General features: G+C 34.7%; 1 protein-coding gene across 2 annotated transcripts in view; it reads right to left on the bottom strand.

Moving 5' to 3' along the window:
• The window catches only part of LOC129241699 (trichohyalin), a 121,540-nt gene extending 99,972 nt beyond the window's left edge, over nt 1-21,568 (bottom strand). For both annotated transcript variants that reach the window (XM_054878169.1, XM_054878170.1), the window contains exons 1-2: nt 21,517-21,568; nt 2,786-3,246 (exon numbers count right to left, since the gene is read on the bottom strand). The gene's annotated coding sequence lies outside the window, so the exon portion shown is untranslated. The remainder of the gene's footprint in view (nt 1-2,785; nt 3,247-21,516) is intronic.
• Between the last annotated feature and the right edge of the window lie 354 nt (nt 21,569-21,922).

Raw genomic sequence — 21,922 nt, 5'->3', positions numbered from 1 at the left:
AGATTAACATAAAGAGAACTGGAGCTTATCATGCTACATATATGACTGAGGTGTAAATGCAAGCGAAAGGATATTATACGCTCCACAAAATGTTTTATTGTGCATGTGGATTATTTAAATGATATGTCTGTCAAATCGCAAAATAAACCGTGGCTTTGCTCTAGTAAATTTGTGTTTGGAGTGGGTTAGTGCTTGTTTGCCCTCAATTGTACATACTTTAGCCATCGTAAACACTTGAAATAAGATGCAGTTAAGTTCCGGGAATTTGGTTCTAACACGGAAACTGGCAACATTACGTCGTTTGTAAATATACGAGTATTTCTGGGAAGAGGAATCTTCTTTTATTTCGTTGCCAAGTTTTGCTTTCGCTTTAAGCGTGATTTTCGAAAGCAATTTTCGACCTCATAACAGCGAATGACACACATTATGAGCATCGAGTTGTAATCAAAGTTTTTGAGAAATCTGGCCAAATGCTCCCAGATGAGATATGGGTATTAGTGTACGATCCGTCACTAAAGTCAGCAGTGGGTAGAAAAAGGCGGAGAGTGGCCAAAGTGGGGATGTCCAAATCGTGAGTAGAGGAAATATCGATAGTTTTTTCAATATTTGTGGCATCAGCTGTTTTGAATGTATTCTTGGCGGAAAATGACTATGTTTGCATCCTGGAGCGTCTGCGGGCATGCATGATAATTTGCTGGCCTATTCTTCATTAATTGTGCAAAAGTGTAGCATAAAGGCTATGACAAATGCCTATAATAAATTGTTGTTCATAACTTAATTCCCTGAAAAATTCCTACTTCATATTATCTGTTATCTTATTTGTTATAATTAAGCTTATTTGCAGTTCTCGTTTCTAACAGTAATCAACCCTCGACAAGCAGTGAACGACAATTCTATAGGTTTATACAATATCTTTTTGTACAAACTTTTTGTAATGTCCGCTAGTTGACGCACTCCTTAATTTAGAGAAGAAGCTTGGCCCAATCACTTTTCATAGAGATGCCGGTAGTGAATAATCCCTTGACTATACCTTTTTTATGTCTTCTTTGGCATTTGTGAAGTAGACAGATGTACAATTTTACACGATAGGACAAAGCGTTAAGTTTATTGGAACTTATTATGAAATGATCGATTTTTGAGGACAACGTACCGCTAAATTCGTAATTTGTTTGGTGGAAATAATCGTTCGAATGTTTCGACAATTCAAATGTTGGTGAACAAATTTCAAGAAACTGGTTTTGTCGAGGAGAGAAAAAGGACTGGCAGACCAGACTGAGGTTTTTCGAAAAGTAAAGTCTATGTGAATAAACCATCAACGATTCCAGTATTTTCTACAATGGAAAAAATCAAATATTGTGCACTAATTGAATTTTTTTTGGGAAGTTTAAAAGCAAAGGAAATTTATGAACGAATGTTCAAAATGTAAAAGACTTTTCGCCATCAATTAGTGCAGTAGAAGATAGGTTGCTGAATTTAAATGTGGTTGTACAAGCTTTGAAGACGATCAAGGATGTCCAAAAACAGCAACAACACCAGAAATCGTAGAAAAAATACAGGAATTCGTATTTGAAAATCATCGAGTGACTGAAAGAGATTTAATTAAAGCCCTAGGCATCTCATTGGGTACTGTAAGCAATGTTTTGACTGAAGTATGGGTTCGGTTCCAAAATGACTTCGGCCAGAAATCGACAAAGTTGTGTTAGCAACAGTTTTTTGGGATGCGAGAGGAATTTTGTTTGTGGATGAACTTAAAAACTGGTAAAGCAAGAAGTTCTGGATATTATTGCAACCTTTTAGAACAGCTGAAAAAAAACCCAGCTTGCAAAAGAAAAAAATTATTTTTCATCAGGACAATGCACTGCGTCGCAAGAGCATTTTGACAATGGCTACAATCCATGCATTAAAATACGAATTGTTGGAACATCCACAGCAAATTTGGCTCATAGGACCTTGCATATATTTCTAGATCTAAAAAAATGTATAAGTGGAAAGTGTATTTCATCAAATGATGAGACCGTAACAGCTGTGGAAACATATTTTGAACCCTTCCAGATTCTCACTTTAGGGGTGGAATTAATAAATTGGAATCTTATTGGAACAAGTGTATTGATGTGAAGGGAGAATATACGAGTACTGGGTAATAAAATGTATTTGAAATCATAAAAATGTGTTTTTCTTATCGAACAACAAAATTTATTGAACAACCAAGTATGAGGATTTAAGTTGAAGAGTTAAAATCTACCCATTCAGTTGAATTATAGCGTCTTTCTAGAGAAATAACCAGCTACATTTTTATTTTTGTCTAGAATATTTAATCATATCAATTGCATGTTTAAATTAGTATCCAATAAACCCACTGAGATCTCACTGACATAAATTCATTTAATTCCACCAGCTTGCGGATATTTTAAGTAATAAAACAGCTTCAACTTGCCACAACATCTCCTTCTGAAATAACCTCCGCTTCTTATTCTTCCATTGCACATCCTACTTAATGGTTTGCCTGTAACTCTTCATAACCTGCAATTTCCTGCATAATTCGCTCTATCTGTGTGGTGACTTAGTGACTTTGTGAAAAAGTTTATGATTTTAAATATTCTCGAGCCCAATGGGAATAATTACACTCTCTAACCGCCAGCACAATGGCGCACACTTTTCTGCATCCGTTCACCCATTACACCCTTTCTTCCATATGCTCAGTTCGGTTGCCTATTCAAATCTAGGTGATTCGTAGCGTCTTGCTCGCTTGAGCGGAAAGGCCTTCAACGTGCGTCAGCCAACTTACCTGTTTCTATGTCATTCCCCAGCTGCCTGTAGCACTCAGTCAATTCATCCTTTTCGTGGTACACTTTGCAATTGAGTCGCCTATTCGTCTTTCCACGTAGATATTTTTAGTGTCTTGCTGACTTTGTCGATTACGTTGGCAGCTTTACTCACTTCTTTGTTTTTATACGTAGACAAATAAATACGTAAATGAATTTTGTTGTTGTTGCTTTTAATGCTCTATTTAATTGAGCCGTGTGCCATAATTATGCAAATGTTTTTAACGAACTTGCCACAACTGCCGTATTTTGCCTTTTGAAAACTTCTCTAGTTACCTTTGGTAAATGTATTTATAGGTAATGTACGTATGTGTATGCACAACGGTACAACGGTAGATTTAAAACTTTGTATTGCTTAATACTTTATGTTATTGCCTGCCTTTATGATGTGCTATTCCGTTCGGTTCGAAATTGAATTAATAATCTGCAAAGATGAGAATTATTGGTCGTTAATAGAGATTTCATTTTAACACTTAAAATGAAAATGACAGTTGGAGTTGGTGTCTATGTTAAGAAAGGTGCGGCTTGAATAAATGGGTAGATTGTGGTAATGGATACCTTAACTATAATGACGTATTAAAAACCAATAATTTTTTTATACTTGATTAAAGTGATTTACCTGTGAATTCTTAGGAAAACCCAGCAAGATTTACTTCCAAGTCGCACTCTGATAAATATTTCAGAAGTCTCATATTAGTCAGTTTAAAGCTTAAATAGCCTCTTTTCTAAAAATCTTATAAGTAGTAATACAAAATAAAGTGTGAGAAGGATAAACGGTAACGCAAGTCTAGCAGAAGAAATTGATTATTTATTGGGAAGTATGGAAAACATATTTGGAGTTCTTTTGAGAGGATTTGTTTAATACATTGAAGTATGAATATCAGCTATGATTAAATGTCGTCTATTTGAAACTATTCGGATTTCTCCTACACTATAGCGTTTCTCCTTTTGAAAGGAAATATTGGGGTTGTAATATTAAAAATTAAGCTTACATTTAATAGTAAAATTGGTATGTACTTCCAAAGAAAATAGTTGCGAAACTACTTTACAAATTTCAGATAAAAGGCCTCTTCTATTCGTCACTTCTCCGCTCAGCTCACTTGGCGAACAATTTGCATGTGAAACCAACAACAAATTCATCTAGCAAGATTCGCCGCTAGCGTACAACCAAATGTAATTTTACACATCTCTATTCTAGCACTGCCAAGATTTGTTTTATTTACAGCAGTTGCTTCATATATTCGCCACTTGGTAACGCTTGGCGACAGTAAGAGGCCTAAATTCATGCAGGTAATCTGTTAATCAAATTTAAATAATAGATTCCCGAACAACGCGTTTACAGTTTTACCAGCTGATCCGAGGTGCAAAACTACAAAAAAAGTATCAATATAAAACAAGGTAGCTATAGGTTTTAGACCGTAAACTCTAATTTAAACGGAACAAATAAATCTTGAATTATCTTGAGGTGGGTTTACTCTTTAAAAGTCTCAGAGGTTTTATAAAAAAGTCCTTATGCTTACTTAAAAGTTGTTAAACTTATTTCAGCTCCTTTAGATGCGATCTGTTCACAGCAGCAAAATTCCACAATTGAGATATTCTCGACTAGTTCTGACCGTGTCTTCAACATCAATTAACTCATTGATATATTATATATGTGTCATAGACACAAGCAGGAAAAACGGGCGTAAACAATACCATTTTTGACAGGGTGGCTGATGAATTTTGCTACATTAAGAAACTCAAATAACTTTTTTTTTAGTGTATGGAATTCATTTATTTTTTTTTCAAGTTGAAGGTCATTAAATTTTATTAAATGTAGCTTAACTAGTTTTAAAAATAATTGAATTTAAATGCCCCCCATGCTCGTTGACACAAGTGTGGCATCTTAGTAAAAAGTTGTTCATTGCTGCTTTGAGAGTTGCGACAGGAATAGCCGCAATTGTTGCCCGAATGGATTGTTTTAGTTCATCCAAATTTGTTGGCTTTGTTTTATAAACTTCTTGTTTACATAAACCGCACAAGAAAAAGTCAGGTGCAGTAAGGTCAGGCGACCTGGGGGGCCAACGAAATTCGGAGTTTCTTGAAATCAGTTTATTGGGAAATTTTCGTCGCAACTCTGTCATAACAGTCTGGGCTATGTGAGACGCTGCCCCATCTTGTTGAAACCACACAGAGTTCAAAGGAATTCTCTTTCGGCGTAGTTCTGGATAGAAAAATTCTTTCAGCATTTTCAAGTAACGGTCTCCAGTAACCGTAACGGTGTGACCATTTTCTTCAAAAAAATAAGGCCCGACAATACAGCGTGAAGAAACCGCACACCACACTGTCACGCGAAGAGGATGCAATTCCGTCTCGTGGAGTATCTGTGGGTTAGAAGTACTCCATATTCGACAATTTTGTTTGTTGACATTGCCGTTTAAATCGAAATGGGCCTCATCAGACATGAAAAGGCAGTTTAACATGTTTTGGTCTTCTTCCACCATTTGCAGGATCTTCTGGCAAAATTCCAAGCGAATCGGTAAGTCTGCTGCATTCAGTTTGTTAACCATTTGAATTTTGTAGGGAAATAAGTCTAAATCTTTGTGCATTATTGTTTGCAAAGACTGTCGGCTGACACCAAGTTGAGCAGATAAGCTTCTTGTTGAAACCCTTGGATTGCTTTGTATAGCTGCAGCTACAGCAGCGATCGTTTCCTCCGTCCGAACTGGTGGGTTTCGATGATAAGGCCTTCTTGCGACTGTTCCTTGCTCAGCAAAATTATTCACCAGTCTCATTATGGTCCATCTGCTCGGGGGATCGCCGCCAAACATCCGCCTGTACTCTCTCTGTACCAAAACTACGGACTCCAGTGCGTGATAGCGGCGGACTATCCAAATTCTTGTTTGCGTGTCCCAGTTATCCATTTTAATAAATTTTAAAGATCAATCTGCAAATTAAAACAAAAATGGAACAGATAACTTAAAAAGAAAAAAAGTTATTCAATTTTTTTTTTTGGTAGCGGCTTTCATCAGCCACCCTGTATAAGAGCCCGTGAATTTAACCTATCATTAAGGTCTGTATGTATTTACTTGTGCTTTGTAATAGCAATCGGGTGTTTAACTGAGTTGCCTATAGGCTAACTGCAATCCGTCTGCTTCTCCAGGCCTAAGTAACACGATATGTTTATACTCTCTTCACCAGTTTTCGTGCACGGTAGCAATTGAAATCGAAGGTTGGCGCCTTTAGGTCTCAAATTTACATCTCCATACACTACATATATATTTATATGTTGCAGCTCGAACTCAAGACTCTCTGAATTGTGATCCTTTATACCAACCCATTCGGTTTATCTAACGAATGATTGAATGACTAATGACATATCTCATGACTGCGTATAGATTAATGGGAAGAATAAATCGTGCTGCTTTGCAATGGAAAAGCATATTGACAAAAAGACATGGATATGCTGGTCCTGCTCGATACGCAGATGTGTAGAGTGAATTGATAGTTGAATTTAGACCTATTTTATTAATTAGCGGTAAGATAGGGAAGGAAAATTTCGCAAGTAAGGCGACAGTACATGGAAAGAAGCAGGGGAAGGAGGAAGCATTTTAGCAATATAAAAATAAATATAAAATAAAAAAAACTTATTTTCGATAAAATATTATATTAATACGTTTTTTGGTATATGCTTTCATTTCGATAAAGATCAAGCGCATGTAATGTAATTCTAAGAGTTTCTGTTAATAATGACATACCACCCCTGGAGTAACAGCTACTTCACCCAAATCCAATTATTTGGCAACAGCTGTAAAACCGATTGCAAAGAATTCTAAATTATGGCACACACTTCTTCGCTTTCGCTGCGGTTGGCTAGTCCATTTACGCAATCAAGATTATTTCTCAAATGCCAATAGCTAAACATAAAGCGTAAAAGAGATTGAGTAGCTACAGAGTACCTGCGATTTGCCTTTCAAATTTTCTATTTTGCACTACTTTCCACTGAAATGATTTTTCATGATGTTTTTTGCAGTATCTACCTTTTTTGGACAGCAATCAATTGTAGTAGTATGGCAAATTATGAAATGTCTATCCACCAAGTGCCTAGAACTCCACACACAGCACAAATGTTGTGGTTAGTAAAGGTTGGCGTAAGCCAGAATGCGGAAACACCAACGCAAGCCAAAAAAAAAAAACACAAAAGATTTCAAGTGGGTGCCTCGGTAACCGATCAATGTAATGTGACCATAATGCAAGTCAAAAAAGCCGTTAGTAAGAGAAGGAAAGCTGTGGAGCCACTGCATGTGCATGCAGCATTAACTCATGAGGCATGCAACATGCAATAGGAGTATTCCACTTAGTTATCAGCGCGGCATCTCTGCCAGATGCGGCTGATATGCAGCAACAAAGTGCAGCTAGAATACAATACATTTTGTGGGCAGGCTGGAGCTGGCTACTGGACAGTGGCTAGATTGAAAGCGAACATGCAACATAGCAGAAGCCGAAGCGGAAGTATGCATTCATATCGATGCTGTGGCGTTTATAAAGTTGAAACGTAGGTTTGTATGTAATTATGTATCAACGCAAATGTGCGGAGTTGTTATGCAACAGTGAATTTTTGTATACAAAAGCAACCGAAACAAAGTAGCCACTAGAATAAAGGCACAAACACAAAAAAATTGTGTTTTTTAATATTATTTTTCAATAATTATGGTAGTTAGTTTGAAAAGTAATGTAGCCTTTAATTCAATGTTTTGTGAAATTTCATAATGCTTAGACTTACATCCGACAGGTGTTTACAAATTATGACAACTAAGACGACTATTCGCAAAACCATTGAACAATTTTGCACTCAATTTACTTGTTTGAATTCCTAACTATCAACGAGATTGCGTAGGGTGTTACGTTAGAGCTAAGGCTATGGAAGCTACAAAATCATCTGTTCATCATTATGTGCCAGAATTTAGCCTGTGTCATCGAGTTTCTGGAAGCATACCGCATAAATTCGTTCTGTGACCAAAAAATTAGACGTTTATTTCTATTTTTTGTTTGGTGTATGTAATATTTAATATTGCAACAAAATGCACTTTGCACTTTACAGATTATTTAATCTCCTCTATGAATTCACCTTCACAAATGTTCAGAAAATGTTACCTTATGCCTTATTAAAAAAGTTTTTTATATTTTTTATATTATATTTTCTCTACTCTGAAAACCTCCCAAAATAAATATTAAATATTAAAAAAAAGTTTAACTCTAAGATTCAAAGATACGAAAATGTATAGTAAAAAAATGTATCCCTGAGGTCAAGTGAAATAAAAAAATATTTGGATATAGTTTTCTGACTACTTTTTCCAATGTGGAGATGCAAATTTCGGTCATCATAATCATCATTGTTAGCTGAACAACTCGTTCCAGGTGTTGGCTTGCTGTAACATTTGTCTCCACTTCAATTTATCCCTCGTTTGAAATCTCCAACAACGTATACAAAATAGCTCAGCGTTTCGATTTACGACATCAAAACAACGGAGGTTTTATCTTTCTTTGCCTCTATTTCTTCTGCACGTACCCAGTAGGGTTTTCTTCGGTGGGTATGATTCGTCTGCCCTTATAATGTGACCACCCCACTGTCGATGGTTAAGCTTTATTATAGTGACAATATCCAGGTGGTTATACAGCCTTTGATTGAATCGTATTCTCCGTATTCCTCGGTCAGTATAATAAATTCTAAGCGTGTCATTTCTCTGCACTAACGTCATCGGTTGGTGATCTAACAGGGCAACAATTCCTCCATTATTTTGCAACCGAAATCAGTTATATTTTAGATGTCCCTACAGTTGTTCCATTTTGTTTCATTTTATGTGTCTATCTAGAAATTGGGAGTTTTGTTTTATTTAAGGCGCATTTATGTAAGCTGGTAGCAGAAGTGCGAAACCCAAAATTAGAACTTTTGTTTTGCACGTATTTTGTTTTTGCAATTGGTTGGCCTGGATGTTAAAAGTTCAATCAAAATGTAAACAAGCAATCGAATTAACAACAAAAAACGTTATTGAAATCACTAAATTGCGATAAAGCAAATCAGCTGTTCTACTACTATCACCTAGTATGGATGCGCTTCCGTTTTATGTGAATATTCATCTATTTAACGTTTAGCTGGAATTCGTCCAGCATTTTAGAGAGGCCACTCACAATGTAAGTAGTATCTTTTGTTTACTTTACAACACTACTAAAAGGCCGCATATATGTAGTTATGTGTTTTGAACTCAAACCGGTAGGATATTTTGTGTTGTTGTTCTCCACGTAATTCGCTAAATTTCTTAGTGTTCTTTTACAGGTCGTATGCAAATCGAAGATAGTAAATATCTGGTACTAAAATAATAATAATAGACTGCCAATATGTGGTATGTGTCGCGAAGTTGTCCCGCAAATCCAGTCGCAGGGCGCTGTAATGGAATTTTCGAACGGCAGATAATTTTATCAGAAGCTATTTTTAAATATCTCTATGACACACTGGTCAACATTTCCAATATGGGCATTTATAGAATAAAGTCATCCAAACATAATTATGACTAAATTAATTACAAACTAAAATGCAAGAAATTCTAATAAATTCGCGAATTCCGAATAAATTCTTTGTTCACATTGGAAAACCCTTCGCGTCAAAAATATCAACAATAATACGAAAGCAATGAAAACTAAATAAATGTGTCCAGATGAAATAGTAAAGTCAACAGAGAAGTGGTTTGCACAATCACAAAAGTGGACTCAAAGTTGCCGTTATGTATTGTCTTTTGTTTTACTTTGAAGGGAAGGCAAAGTAAAAGCGTCACAATTCAGCAAATAAACCACACTCACTTCTTTGCGTTTGCCCAACTGACTGGAGGTAGTGAATGAAACTGATATTTCATGGTCGCTTTGTTGCAATGTTTGTCAGCTTTGTAATGGAGTAGACAAATTTATACAGAAATAAGTTTGAATAGGTCGTAGGAGTAAATGCGACACTAAACGCGGAGGTCAGTAGGAGGGACCATCATAAAATACAGTTAGACATAAGGAATTATATTTCTAAATATGCAGACTTGCATCAATACAAATATTTTCGTTAGAATAAAGTCAAATGTAAAAATAGCATCAATCATTTGATATTAATTTGTATTTATTGTATACTTATAATAATAATAAACCAATGCCCTTTATTCGCTGGAAAAGCTCTTTTAAATGTTTTTGTAATATGTTATGCACAGCAACGAATTCACATGAATTTTGTTTAATAACGCATTAGAATAATTTATTAAATATTACATTTTAAAATATACAGTTTCTTTTATCTAATAAATTAAATTCTGTTGCGATAACCTTTTCAAATGAAATATTTCTTTTTGTGGAGGAAACGTATATTATTTTCTGTTTTTATTACTAATCATAGTCCTGAGTTAGAGCTCATCTTAGTTCGAGTAATACCGGCCGCCGTGGCCGAATAGATTGGTTCGTGACAACAAATCGGGAGTGTGAAGGTTCGAATGACCGTGCATGAAACCGACAAAATAACAGAAAAAGTGTTTTCTTATAGCGGTCGGCTCTCAGCAGGCAATGACAAACCTCCACTTTCTGCATGAAAGAGCTGCTCATAAAAAACCATTTGCCATCGAAGTCGGCTTAAAACTGTTGGTCCATTTATTTGTGGAACAACATCAAGACGCACGCCACAAATAGGAGGAGGAGCTCGGCTAAACATCTAGCCGAAGTGTACGCGCCAATTATTTATTTTTTAATACCAAATAGATAAAATCGACTCTATTTTTAAGTATACTGTACTGGCGGCCGCCGTAGCCGAATGGATTGGTGCGTGATTACCATTCGGAATTCACAGAGAGGTCGTTGGTTCGAATCTCGGTGAAAGCAAAATTAATAAAAACATTTTTCTAATAGCGGTCGCCCCTCGGCAAGCAATGGCAAGCCTCCGAGTGTATTTCTGCCATGAAAAAGCTCCTCATAAAAATATCTGACGTTCGGAGTCGGCTTGAAACTGTAGGTCCCTCAATTTGTGGAACAACATCAAGACGCACACCACAAATAGGAGGAGGAGCTCGGCCAAACACCTAGCAGAAGTGTACGCGCCAATTAGTTTAGTGTCATACGCTACCAAGAGCCTGCTTTACGCAAACTTGTAGTCCCATCTCTTTGCAAGACTGGTGAACAATCGATGCAATATCGATAGTATCGATGCTTTTTTATGAGCCACTATCCATGTTTCTTACTCTCACGATATATCGCATGGGTTGTTGTACAACTACCATTCGGGAGTGACCAGCTCCGGATATGAAACATTATATGAGAGAACATTATTTTTCTAACAGTGGTCGCTTCTACCATAAAAAAGTTCCTCATAAAAACCATCTGCTGTTCGGAGTTGGCTTAAAACTGTAGGCCCTTTCATTTGTGGAAAAACATTAAGACACACGCCACAAATAGAGCTCGGTCAAATATACAATAAAAGATGTAAAAGTTTAATAAGTGATTGTAATGCTAGCAATCAATGCAAGTATAGTCGAAACGTAATAGAAACTACTAAAGCAGTTTTTTACATTATTTGCAATTTTGTATATTAGATATTATCATATTTCAGTTCTTCTTCTTCCGCATGCATTCATAGCACACTTTGTAATACTTAACCTTAGAAATATTGGCAAGTCTTAAGGTAATGAAAAGTACGATATCCTTAGAAGTGCGACGCCTATCTCCTCTAAAGTCTGGTTGTCTATGTTGGTTAACTGTGTGCACTCAAACGGTTGTCACGTTAACTTGCAAGCACAACAAAACATAAGTATTCTATGCTATGACTTGTGTCAACAAGTCTCTTAGTTCGTAACCCACATAATCTACACATACATATGTAAGCATGTAATGTACAACCGCACTCTGCAGAATCGAAGCGCAGCTTCATTGCATGTATGTACATATCTATGTAAATATATTTCAATAAGAAAACATACATGGTTCAATAGTGGAGATAGCGGGACATTGGGGTATTTTGCGGACGCCGCATTGAATAGGCGGTGTTGCGGTGAAGGTTCACTTATTGTTGCGGAAAATCATTTCTGACATCAAACATGACTTTCTGCTTGTTACTTGCCTACATGCGTCGTGTTGAGGTTAATTTCCCCTTCTTTTTTCATTCATAGTTTTTTGCCTTTCCTTTCTGACTACTTTCAACTTCAAGTCTTGTTAACTTGTCTCACGTTTTGATTGTGGATTGTGGGTATTGAATGGCTGGTTACTTGCATCAGATAATTTACTTCATTCAATGAAGCGCCAGAAAGTGGTTCGGAATTTGTAATGCAATGCGCCTTCATTAGTAAACTAGCCTTAATACAATTGACTTTACTTTTGGTAAGGCAACCATTATTTGTAGGAGAAAAAAAAACAAATGCAAATTAATGCAATAAATAGTGCCAAAATGTACGTTAGCTGATTGAGGTTAACTTGCTTAAAAGTATTATAAACGTAAGTAAGGGTTTTGGGTGTGGTTGAAATGGATGAATAGGGGGTTTCGCTAGTTTCAGTATGTTGAATGAGCGGCAATAGTGTGTAGGTTGAATTCAATTACCTTCAAGACTAACAGTACATTTTTCATATACATACACATTATTTTTATTATTGTAACAAATTATTAATATTTCACGATCTCCTTACTCTGATCGAGTGAAGAATATTGCAAAGCTATAAAAGATATATTTATGTATATCTTTAGCGAGGTCTCATACAGGCGTAGAGTGCATAGGCTCTTAATATATTTTGCCTCGAAATTATATTATAACTGCTTATAAAGCACGTATATATGTACTTATGCACTTAGCGTACTTTCAAATATTTTTCGAAAATAACCCCTTACCTAAATTTCATTATGATTATTTTGATGATTTTGAAATTATTGCTATTCTTACGTATTTCGTCTTCTACATAAATGTTATATGAAGACTAAATAGACTTTTGTGAAAAAGCACAGCGCACAAATTACATTACAAATATATTGCCTGAAACGAGAAAAAGACCAAACTCTGTTTTTATGCTAATTTTCATATATTGGGGATGGAAGTATAATCTTTAATTTCGTATCATTTCATATATACATACGCATAAACACTTTATTTTACTGTAATACTTAAAGTTAGACTCATACAATTTTTATAATGTAACCAACACAATAGCGCCGAGTCAACGTGACAGTAAAAAAAATGTAACTGTGAATGGCAATACTTACGTTGCAATAAAATAATAAAAAAAAAAAAAAACTAAGTAATGAGGTTGTCCGGCTAAAGGAAAAAATCCTTCTTTTGCAATATCTTCTGTTGGCGATACTATAACTGCGGGATATTTTGTTCTGTCAAGAGGACAGACAGTTTGAATTATTTAATTTTTATTGATCGATATTGATGTGGAAATATTTGGTGTATTTGAGAAACACCTGCTGTATTATGCCGCCTATTTATATTTATATCGTAAATAGCTTTCAACATAACAGCCAAAAATGTTAACAAATAGTTTTCACGTGTCGAACATATCATAAGTAAACTTATAAGCAAGCACGCCCGTTCATCTCCATGTTTGCGTGGATAAGTACGTGTATGTACTAGGGACGCCAACATGAGCAGAATAATTAATCCCGGAATTTCGGGCTTCACGCCGGGTTCAGCTATTCAATTTAAATATGGGTACCAATTCAATAATTCTAAACATTTAAACATATCGTGAAATTGATCCATTTAAAATTTAAGAAGAACTGATTTGAAAAATCAAAATAAAACGATAAAAAAATACAAAAAAAAAAACAAACCCTAAATATACTCGTATTTATTCTATTCCCCTCAACAAAAAGCTAAAAGAAATTCTACATATACATATGTATATCGAGTATTATGAAAAAACAAAAAATATTAATATTACATTTCAAATATCTACATAAGACTAACAAATCATTTCAAAATGTAGTCTTCAAATCTTGACCTGAACCTGTTACATACAAAACCTGCTGACGAAAAATATCTTGTGGGCTCAACTGTCAAAAGGTAGTCTTAAGCAATTTGAAGATAGTAACCCCTATCTCCATCATTATAAAATCTTTGAACTTATTTTTTCAGCGCGTCGGTTAAATTGTAAGTTTTTCTCTTTAAAGAAGTTTGCGTAATAGTTTTAATAAATTTTAAATTTCTCTTCAAACCCTTGTTTGGTTTACATTAGTGACGCTACAAAGTTTCCCAAAAAGACAAGAGTAATTTTAGAGTACCTTAGCTCTTTTTTGGTACCAAGGGTTTTCTGAATTGTAGTCAAAGTTGACATTTCACATAAATTATAATCTGTACCTGGACATACCTATATGTTATTAGGATCAGTTAGAAAAGAGAAAGCGGATGGCATAATCATTTTCGGGATCCTCGAATTAATAAAAGGTAATCCCGAGATTTCCGGAATTGGCATACCTAGTATGTACATATGCACATGTGTATGCTTAAATACGGAGCCAGTCGACACTTGCTCAGCATGTTGCCGCAACATGTTGTCTGCTGAGCAAGAAACGTAACATAACGAGAGCCCCTCAAAATATTCCCTATTGACTGGCACACGCCCAAAGTGGGAAAGAAAGCAAAGTCAAACAAAAAAACAACAATGAAAAGTATGACTAAAGAGATAGCTTGGGGAGAAAAGTGTTGTTGGTGCCAGTAGCGATGAGTTTGTTGTTATTTATAACATTTATCGCATACAATAAGGTTCGTACAAATTTATTGCCTCAGGTCGTGGATGCTTTGAAATTTTTCATTTTCACTTCTGTTGAGAAATTTAATGCACATACACACCCACACTTAGATACACAACGAACATAAATACATAGGCATATGCACATGTGTACATAAATATAAACCCAAATATTTGCGTATTCGTTTTTACAAATTCGTATGTATTTGATATAAAATATTAATTTTTTAATTATTTTGTGAACAAAGGGTGTACCAGTGACTAGTTTTTTTCTGAATCATATCATGTTGTTTCGACACTGTTAGTTATTTCGCGTTCAAAAAGTGGTAAAAACTCAATATCATATCTGCATGAACTCCTCTATGCATGAACCGCGTTTCGAAGAATTGCGACTGCGGGGCCAGTCAAGGAAATATATTCCACCATCAAAAGAAAATTATTGAAAAATATTGAGCTGGGTTTGTTTAACAGGATTTTTATAAAAAAATCAGCGCATGATCCATCCTTTATTTATAAGAAATACATGAGTAATATCTATTCACTAGAAAAAATGTATCTGCATCTGTTTGACTTTAAATCAGCTCTTCCGGTGGGTGGTTAAATAAATTCGATTAACAATTTAGATTTTCATCTTTTCTTTCCTGCTAAAAAAATTAACGTTGCGGTTATGATAAGTTCTTGCTGCTTTCTATGTAACTATTATGGACTTCAGTGAATAATGCTCTGTGTTCTATCAAGAATGTAGTGGGCGAAAGTGTGAAAACTATGTATTATAGAAATGTCGCCATCTTTCCTAACAACACCATATCTGATGAAAATTTTGCACAAAACGTATCGGACAATTATCTCATTTGCAAGCCCCACCCCACTTAGCAATTGAAGACAACCGATCTTGCACGTCGTTTATGTTTTCCAGCATGATGAATATGGCCTAAGAATCATGTTTTTGCGAGGTACGTTTTCAAAACGGCGCTTCACTGCTACTTGAGGAGTGCCAGACTGGCACTTCAACCATTTCACCTACGTTTTCATAACTCATAACGACAACAAATTTAAAAAAATATACCTATACAAAATTTAGTTTTCGCGGCTGAAGCTTAGAAAGTCCTCACAAGATTGTAGAAGCAAATGCATCCACAGCGCGAGAGAAATAGAGCTAGTTTGGTGTGGCTTTTGAGGTGGCGGCACTGTTTCTACGAAAATATGTACTTTTTCCGATTTTTTCAGATCGAGAGTGAAGATATGTGCTTCTGACGATATTTTGCTTAAGCCGGATAGGATGCTATGCTATATTAGACTTTCCCAGGTAGGGTTAAAGCCCTTGAGGTAAGATGTAACATTTTTCCACGAAACTTTTATTCAGGGCAGTATTTTCATATCTACCAACATTTGTGGATACATATGCCTATGTACTGGTGTATAGATATTTAATATGACTACAGAATTGCCCATTTTTCATCGACTTTTGTTCTTATTCCTATTATTTACTTTTCCATGATTAAATAATGCATATGAAATCAAAACTGAGCATATAAATAAATACATTTGCTGACACATTAACCAAACACTTTTAATTTAGTCAGTATGTATAAGTAAGTATATGAATGATTGTCTATTTTTACAGTCACACAAGAAGAACAGCAGACAAGCGGATTTTGATGGGCGTTTCGGGTGATTTCACAACATTTTCAACGAACTTGGAAATTTGTAATCGCTGCACTCATGTAAATATGCCTCAGAGTGATTTTGTAATAGGTGACCGACGAATATTAAAATAAAGATAAAATTAAATCTGTCCTTGAAATACATACATAATTGCTGCAAGAGAAATTGGGGGATGTTTTTTGGAAACTTAAAAAGCATTTTAGAGCAATATTTTTCTGGATTTTTTTAGTTATTGTTTAAGTGCGCACTATGCGCTGCATTTACCCTTGCTATTCTCAACAGGCCCATTTAAATTTATTTGACTAATTTAGGGCTTGTTAATCATAAACAGAATTTCAACTCAGAGATAAGCTGCAGTAGTACTTTTCCCAATAAATAAGTGGTATGTATATTAGAAAAGTTACATTTTTTATTGTTCTATAGATAGGAAAAGTTTTTTCTAATAGCGGTTGTCCCTTGGCAGGCAATGGCAAACCTCCGAGTGTATTTCTGGCACCAAAAAGCTCCTCATAAAAACCATATCAGACAGACATCACAGAAACAGCAAGACGCGCGCCACAAATAGGAGGAGGAGGAGCTCGGCCAAACACCTAACAGAAGTGTACGCGCCAATTTTTTATTTATTTATTTAAGGTGGGTTTCTTAATATAAATATTTATTTATTTTATTTATTTATTTATATGTACGAGATTGCTGATTTCAGATGGTCTGAGTGTTTGCTACTGCCCAAAACTGTTGTTCGAATCTGACTTAGGCCAGGGCATTCGTTCAGGAGATGTTGTACTGATAAATCTGGAATATTGCAGTATGAGCATGGCGGTTTCAAGGCTTCAAGTTCTGATACCTCTGCAAGGAGAGCCAGATGGGAAAATCAGTTTAGTTCCACGGGGATTATTTAATTTGTAGTAGTGATGATATGTGGCCCAATCATGCGTGAGTTTTCCGGCTAAGTAATTTGACGCATACATCCGTAAGTCTTTAGGAGTGAGGTGGCTAAAGAAATGCAATGGCTGCATCGGTGCTTTATTTGCACCTTCATCAGCAACTACGTTGCCTTTGATTCCAGCATGACCAGGAACTCACATAAAGTAATATAAATATAATAAGTAAGAGTATAAGTATTTTTTAGTAAAAGTGCGATAATTTTGTTGTTGTGTTCAACTTTGCGTTGAACGAAATACATCGATCAAATATTTGCTATTTCAAATTAAAATTTATTGGTTTTATATGTTTTAATTTATAAAAACATTTCAGATTTACCTCAATTATTTCTGATAAAAGTATGCCAAGCAGAATAGCACATCAATTTACGCAAATTTATGCGCAAATAAATTTCGACCAATGTTTACAGATCATTTTCGAGGATGCAAATTTCGCAATTGGCGCACCTTGCGAGGCTTTCACACGATTAAATGCGTACCCTAATTAATTGCGGCGAAGGCAATTATAGCAGCCTGCATTGCGTTGTAAACGGGAAAACAATTTGGCATATGTATAAGTACATAGAACATCACACCTATGCAAACATATGCATGTACACATGGGTGTATGCTCATACAAGTAAATCGTAAATCGAGTGCATTTAATTAACAAATTACTAGTGAAATTATAACATATAACAGGAAATCAGTTAATTGCCTATTCATTTTTAAGTTTTTAAAAACTTGCATTAAATTTTCAATTTCAACAGGTTCCCTTTAAATAACTTTTTTCTATTAGTTTTTAATACCAATTTAAAAAGCTATAAATAAAATTGTATTTATCAAAATATATTGCATACACGTAGTATCCATTGCATGCAATTGCAGCCTTAACAACTTAAGCCTAATTAAATTTTTATTATCAGATTTTACGTGTTCGTTTCTATTAATCCATTACGGAACGTAAATAATTAATTAACTAATTGAATTGGCACGAAAACATGTTCAACCATTCAAATCCATATGTGCAGGCGCCTAGGTAAAGAACTGCTCAATAGGAAGGATAGGTTTATAAAATATCGTAATTTTTGGTTGTCTTTTATGTGAAGAAGTTATACAATAATATTGAATTAATTGATACGCGAATTTTTAATCGTTGGTAAATCTCATTGAGAACAAAATTTACAATTAAAAAAAAAAATAAATTTAAAAACTCCTTACATTTTTGCAACTAAAATTTCATATACATTAGATCAAATCTGGTACGATACAAAACAAAGCCTACTTATAGTTCGAGAGGACATCCGCCCAAGACAGGCGTCAAATCGATCCAAAATGGGGGCTTCTCATATTTTTTTAGTCATGATCCGATTTGAAAGTGCGACATTCCGTTAAAGAGCTATGCTTATTATTGTAGTTTAATATTACGAAAATATTTAATTTTATGAAAACTAAAATTGAATCTAGTTGGGGAGAAATCGGGATACTTAATCTTACAGGTTGTAGGAGGTACTTTAGGTGTTTTTCTGGTTTATTTTTCTGGCGAATTGAAGAAACCAAGTTTTTCTGAAAGTCTGGTCTGTATATAGAAAAGCAGTTTCTCAAGTTTTCTATTTTGGCAGTTTTAGGCGTCTTTTTTCAATTTGAAGTCGCAGGTCGCGGAGTAGTATCTTCTTATCCGAAAAAGCTATTAGCATGTGATAATATTAATGTCGCACCACTAAAAGGACCCTTTGGTAGTAAAAATATTCATTTATTTTTTTAAATACCTACATGCAACCCAGACTATCATAAACGACGTACAGAATGCAGAGACGTGGCCAACATCAGACTGTTAACCAGCTCTTATCGATTTTACAGATTTGACACCCTGTATATTAATCAGTTGGCTTATATTGTATCTTCAGATCATATATACGGTGGCGTCTTATCCTTGAGGTAATTGAGGCGGTCGCCTCAGATCACCAAGCCTAGAAGAACACCAAACAAATTAAAGGAAATTTGTGAGCTTTGATAATGAAATATTGAACTGGACTAGAAAAAAAAAAATTTAGTACAAATAAGACAAGCAAAAAACTCATAAATGTGAACCATAGTTAAATCTATTCATTTTATCAGCACACTTAATGTATTTGTTTTTATGCTGCTTCTATCGAAATGATAGCTGCCGGAGCGGACGTTCTCTCTTTGGTGAGAGTGAATTCATCAATAATACCATATCAGCACAAGCTATCTAAAATTGTGTGTCCAATTGAAAGCAAATCAAATGCACTTTTTTTATATTCTTCCATTGTGTTGTTTAAATAGATTTTATTATGTTTAATCTTTGATCATCACCAGGAACAATTTTGCCTCATGCCATCCGATAATGTTAAGACGCCACTGACACATACATTAAACACATCTTTATTTAAAATAAGAGCTAAAACATGATGGATAAAGTATGTAGTAAATAGATTTAAAATATTAATTATTTAGTCAAAACTTTTTTCACAAGGTAGGCAGACACAAACATAATTGAGCTGCATCGGAGAAGGATTACTTACAGAGAACTCGAGTGTTCATCATTTTAAAATTTTTAATACAATTAAAATTTATAATATTCTTGATCTCTTCTTCTTTTGAAGGTCTCTTTCGTGATTGATATTTACTTGATTGGCCATAATATTTTCATAATTTTTCATACCTAAAAAGGTTTCCTGGTAAAATGAGCTGACTCCGTGATCCATGAAGTAGTGAACGTTCTTTATTCACACCAGAAAACTTTTATAGAAAACTGTGTTTCGAAGTTTTTAATTGATTCGCCTAAAAGTCGCTTTAAAAAGTACTAGACATTTGATTGCGAGGATGTTGAAATTAATATATACTTCTATAAAGGCTTCGACAACGACACCTAATGAGCTATTAGCAAATACTCATGGAGTTATTGAAGAGGCAGAACGAAGATTTCATACCAGAATTTGCGCGGTTCGAGCGATTTGTAGGGTTCGCGATATCAGGGTCGTCCTGTTCGAATGAAAAATGTTTGTTGCTACTTCGGCGACTTAAAACGACTCTGAGCGCCATAATATTAAAAAAAAATTGTAAATTACATAATAATTTTACATTTCTATCTAGATATCTCACATTTAGGGTTTAAATGTTTTACCAAATGAATTTATAACTAAATTATCGAAGAGGAAAGTAATTTTTGCTTCGAACAGATAAATACAAAATAAAATAAATATATGTACTTCGCTCGACATAAATTTACATTTTTACAAGGACAAACGAGAAAAAATATTTTGACAAAAGTCGATATTAGTTAATGAAAATAACCAACTATTGTGTTTCATATAATCTGGCTACCATTCCAGTACTGATCCATTAGAATTATTGAAAATAGCAGTGATTGAGTCCCATCTCTGCCTGGAAGCTACGAATACTTGCATTAATTGAGAAGAGTAATTAAAAATAAATGTTTTTATATCTATTTTTAATATTTCAATCACTGAATGCTGAATATAAATCACCAATTTAAAGAAACCCATTATATTGGTCTATGAATAAGTTCGTGCGGTTTTTTTCGAAATTTGAATTTCGGATCATTCCCATGGCTTTTAAACGTTTGGAAATGGTTGATTGATCAACTCCCAAAGTTTTTGCAACCTCTTCTTGCGTTTGAGCCGGATCTTGATCGAGCAATTCCTCCAATTCGGTATCCATGAACTTTGGCGGCGCGGCCAAAATCACCACTTTTAAAGCGTGCAAACCACTTCTGGCACGTTCGCTCAGCTAGAGCATGCTCACCATAAACTTCCACCAAGATACGATGACTTTCGGCTGCTTTTTTCTTCATATTAAAGAATTCCCCGCAAAAACACATTATTTGGCACGAAATTCGACATTTTCAAGTGTGGTAAAAATATTGTTGTTTACGCTTCAAAAAAAAAACTTATACTGACGTTTGTGCCTTACGACAGTAGCTCTCCAATGAATGTTTGGAAATGTGGATCGATGGAATAATAATCAAGTTACGCCATCTGTTGTAAAACCGCACGAACTTATCCATAGACCATATAAGTACTGTCTGTATCTAAATATAAATAAATATCTCAATTAAATTATAAAATAAATACATATTTTTTGGTAACTGCTTTTTTGGCTAAAATATTATTTGTATGCCAACAACGAAGTACTGTTATAATTCACGTTTTCCGGCTTTATTTGGATTTAGGCATCATTAGTTGTTTTGCTGTTTCTAGGTTCTTTTTGTTTTTATTTTTTTGTTTGCCACTTATAAGTTATGCGTGAAATATGAGTGGGTCTCCACATAATTAAGTGAGTGGCTTTTTCATTCGATTGAAGTGAAATATGTATTTATAAACAGTATTATGTACCTTAAACCGAGTAAAATGTAAAAATTTTCAAAATACCCCAAAGGAAATACCTGTAAGAAAGAAAAAACAAAAATAGGATATTATTCAATATAAAGAACATTTAATATATGTGCATGCATAATAGTAAGCAGTTAGTACTTAGTTATACAACTTAGAAGCATCAAAGTCTGGAAAGGTAGAACATTTTTCTTAACCCCGGCTTAAAAATATTATTGCAACGACTTTAAATCTGAAAACGTAGTTCGCTATGATATTAATTATTACAAGGCTTCTTTTCGCCAAGCGCTATCAAGTAGCGAATAGATGAAGCTACTGGTATATGTATTGACAGCGCTAGAATAGAGCCCGTGTGTACAATAACTCGCGCTAAAATTCATATATTTCAATGCGACTAGATACACATATT

The sequence above is a fragment of the Anastrepha obliqua genome, chromosome 3 (genome assembly GCF_027943255.1).
Source record: "Anastrepha obliqua isolate idAnaObli1 chromosome 3, idAnaObli1_1.0, whole genome shotgun sequence".
Lineage (NCBI taxonomy): Eukaryota > Metazoa > Arthropoda > Insecta > Diptera > Tephritidae > Anastrepha > Anastrepha obliqua.
This window is presented reverse-complemented; position numbering and strand designations above follow the sequence as displayed.